Source organism: Arachis hypogaea, chromosome 20 (assembly GCF_003086295.3).
Source record: "Arachis hypogaea cultivar Tifrunner chromosome 20, arahy.Tifrunner.gnm2.J5K5, whole genome shotgun sequence".
Taxonomy (NCBI): Eukaryota; Viridiplantae; Streptophyta; class Magnoliopsida; order Fabales; family Fabaceae; genus Arachis; species Arachis hypogaea.
The window spans coordinates 107,318,942-107,323,162 of record NC_092055.1 but is presented as its reverse complement, the minus strand read 5'-3'; the positions used below and the strand labels follow the sequence as shown (position 1 = coordinate 107,323,162).

General features: G+C 35.9%; 1 non-coding gene across 1 annotated transcript; it reads right to left on the bottom strand.

Moving 5' to 3' along the window:
* Window positions 1-3,756: 3,756 nt before the first annotated feature.
* Window positions 3,757-3,864, bottom strand: LOC112787424 (small nucleolar RNA R71). The gene has a single exon (XR_003194839.1). It is a non-coding gene; the product is annotated as a small nucleolar RNA R71 (small nucleolar RNA).
* Between the last annotated feature and the right edge of the window lie 357 nt (window positions 3,865-4,221).

Sequence of the window (4,221 nt, the reverse complement as noted above, 5' to 3'; positions counted from 1 at the left end):
GTTCAACTCCAAGAAGGACCTCTACACGTGCAACACTCAAGCCCAGCCCAAACACACACCAAGTGGGCCCCGAAAGTGGATTTATGCATCAATTACTTACTCATGTAAACCCTAGTAGCTAGTTTATTATAAATAGGACCTTTTACTAGTCTTTTTGACCATCTTTGATCTCTGGATTATCTTTTGATCTATTGATCACGTTTAGGGGGCTGGCCATCTCGGCCATGCCTGGACCTTTCACTTATGTATTTTCACGGTAGAGTTTCTACACTCCATAGATTAAGGTGTGGAGCTCTGCTGTTCCTCAAAGATTAATGCAAAGTACTACTGTTTTCTATTCAATTCATCTTATTTCGCTTCTAAGATATCCATTCGCACCCAAGAACGTGATGAAGGTGATGATTATGTGTGACGCTCATCACCATTCTCCCCTATGAACACGTGCCTGACAAACACTTCCGTTCTACATGAAATAAGCTAGAATGAATATCTCTTAGATCTCTTAACCGGAATCTTCGTGGCGTAAGCTAGAATGATGGCGGCATTCAAGAGAATCCGAAAAGTCTAAACCTTGTCTGTGGTATTCCGAGTAGGATTCAATGATTGAATGACTGTGACGAGCTTCAAACTCGCGAGTGCTGGGCGTTAGTGACAGACGCAAAAGGAGGGTGAATCCTATTCCAGCATGATCGAGAACCGACAGATGATTAGCCGTGCTGTGACAGAGCATGTGAGCATATTTTTCACTGAGAGGAGGGGATTTAGCCACTGACAACGGTGATGCCCTTGCATAAAGCCAGCCATGGAAATGAGTAAGACTGATTGGATGAAGATGGCAGGAAAGCAGAGGTTCAGAGGAACGAAAGCATCTCCATTCGCTTATCTGAAATTCCTACCAATGAATTACATAAGTATTTCTATCCCTATTTTATCATATTAAATTCGAAAACACTATTATCAATTTATATCTGCCTAACTGAGATTTGCAAGGTGACCATAGCTTGCTTCATACCAACAATCTCCATGGGATTCGACCCTAACTCACGTAAGGTATTACTTGGACGACCCAGTGCACTTGCTGGTTAGTTGTATCGAAGTTGTGAACCATGGTATTGGCACCATGTTCTTGGCGCCATTGCCAGGGAAAGAAAGAGCCATGAATTTTACATAATTAAAGTGTAATCATGATTACGCGTACCAAGTTGCTCACGTTGCCAGGGATTGTTCGAGCCTGGACATCACAATTTCGTGCACCAAGTTTTTGGCGCCGTTGCCGGGGACTTAATTGTTCCTGTTTGGCACCAAGAATCGTCTGAGATCCCAATCCCGGCAACAACACCAAGTTTTTGGCGCTGTTGCCGGGGATTGTTCGAGTTTGGACAACTGACGGTTCATCTTGTTGCTCAGATTAGGTAACTTTCTTTTCGTTTTCTTTTCAAAAAATTTTCAAAAATATTTCAAAAGTTTCTCATTTGTTTTCGAAAAAAATAATATAAAAATGTTTTCAAAAAATTTTATTCAAAATTTTTAAGAATGAATTCTAGTGTTTCATGAAACATGTTGAAGCCTGGCTGGCTGTAAAGCCATGTCTAATTCCTTTGGGAATGAGTATGTCAGGCGTGTCATGTCTGAATTACATGCTGAAGCTTGGCTGGCCATTGGCCATGTCTAGTGTTTTGGACCGGAGCTTTCATTGAAAGCTTGGCTGGCTAGTGAGCCATGTCTAATTCCTGGACTGAAGCTTTAGACTAAGAATGCAAGATTCCTGGAATTCATGTTAAAAATTTTGGAATCCTTATTTTTTCTTTTTCATATAATTTTCGAAAAAATCCAAAAAAATTAGAAAATCATAAAAGTCAAAAACATTTTTTGTGTTTCTTGTTTGAGTCATGAGTCATGTCATAAGTTTGGTGTCATTTGCATGTGCATCTTGCATTTTTCAAAAATTTCATGCATTCATAGTGTTCTTCATGATCTTCAAGTTGTTCTTGGTAAGTTTTCTTGTTTGATCTTGATGATTTTTTTGTTTTGTGTTGTATGGTGTTTTTCATATGCATTCTTGAATTCTTAGTGCCTAAGCATTAAAGAATTCTAAGTTTGGTGTCTTGCATGTTTTCTTTGCATTAAAAGTTTTTCAAAATTGTGTCTATGATGTTCATCTTGACATTCAAAGTGTTCTTGGAGTTCATCTTGACATTCATAGCATTCTTGCATGCATCACATGTTTTGATCTAAAAATTTCATGCATTGCATCATTTTAGTGTTTTTCTCTTGCATCATAAAAATTCAAAAATCAAAAAAATATCTTTCCCTTTTTCTCTCATCAAATTCGAAAATTTGAGTTGACTTTTTCAAAAAATTTTAAAAAATCAAGTTGTTTCTTATGAGTCAAATCAAATTTTCAATTTGAAAATCTTATCTTTTTCAAAATCTTTTTCAAAAATCAAATCTTTTTCAAAATTTTTAGTTATTTTCGAAAATTCCAAAAATATTTTTCAAAAATCTTTTTCTTATTTTTATCAAATTTTCGAAAATAACATAATCAATTAATGTTTTGATTCAAAAATTTGAAGTTTGTTACTTGCTTGTTAAGAAAGATTCAAACTTTAAGTTCTAGAATCATATCTTGTGATCTCTTGTGAATCAAGTCATTAATTGAGATTTTAAAAATCAAATCTTTTTCAAAAACTAATTTCTATCATATCTTTTCAAAAATATCTTCTCATCTTATCTTTTTCAAAATATCTTTTCTAACTTCCTAACTTCTTATCTTTTCAAAATTTATTTCGACTAACTAACTAACTTTTTGTTTGTTTCTTAACTTTTTCAAAACTACCTAACTAACTCTCTCTCTCTAATTTTCGAAAATATCTCCCCCCGTTTTCAAAAATTTCTTTTTAATTAACTAATTATTCTTATTTTTATTTTTGATTTTAAAAATTTTCGAAAAATACTAACATTTTTCAAAAACCATTTTCGAAAATCACTAACTCTTTTTCAAAAATATTTTTCGAAAATTCTCCCTCTCCCATCTTATTCTATTTATTTATTCATCTACTAACATCTCATCTCACATCTCAAACCTCCTCACAGTTGTGTTTCTTCCATTATATTACATTCTTTGTCTCCCCCTCTTCTTCTACTCACACAGGGATACCTATACTGTGGTATAAAGGATCCATATTATTATTATTATTTTTTCTGTGCCCTCTTCTTTGTCATATGAGCAGGAGCAAGGATAAGAACATTCTTGTTGAAGCAGATCCAGAACCTGAAAGGACTCTGAAGAGAAAATTAAGAGAAGCTAAAATACAACAATCCAGAGATAACCTTTCAGAAATTTTCGAACAGGAAGAGGAGATGGCAGCCGAAAATAATAATAATGTAAGGAAGATGCTTGGTGACTTTACTACACCTAATTCCAATTTACATGGAAGAAGCATCTCCATTCTTGCCATTGGAGCAAACAACTTTGAGCTGAAACCTCAATTAGTTTCTCTGATGCAGCAGAACTGCAAGTTTCATGGACTTTCATCTGAAGATCCTTTTCAGTTCTTAACTGAATTCTTGCAGATATGTGATACTGTTAAGACTAATGGAGTAGATCCTAAAGTCTACAGGCTCATGCTTTTCCCTTTTGCTATAAGAGACAGAGCTAGATTATGGTTGGATTCTCAACCCAAAGACAGCCTGAACTCTTGGGATAAGCTGGTCACGGCTTTCTTAGCCAAGTACTTTCCTCCTCAAAAGCTGAGCAAGCTTAGAGCTGATGTTCAAACCTTCAGACAGAAAGAAGGTGAATCCCTCTATGAAGCTTGGGAAAGATACAAACAGTTGACCAAAAAGTGTCCTTCTGACATGCTTTCAGAATGGACCATCCTGGATATATTCTATGATGGTTTATCTGAGCTATCAAAGATGTCACTGGACACTTCTGTAGGTGGATCCATTCACCTAAAGAAAACGCCTGCAGAAGCTCAAGAACTCATTGACATGGTTGCTAATAACCAGTTCATGTACACTTCTGAGAGGAATCCTGTGAGTAATGGGACGCCTATGAAGAAGGGAGTTCTTGAAGTTGATACTCTGAATGCCATATTGGCTCAGAATAAAATATTGACTCAGCAAGTCAATATGATCTCTCAGAGTCTGCATGGAATGCAAGCTGCATCCAACAGTACTCAAGAGGCATCTTCTGAAGAAGAAGCTTATGATCCTGAA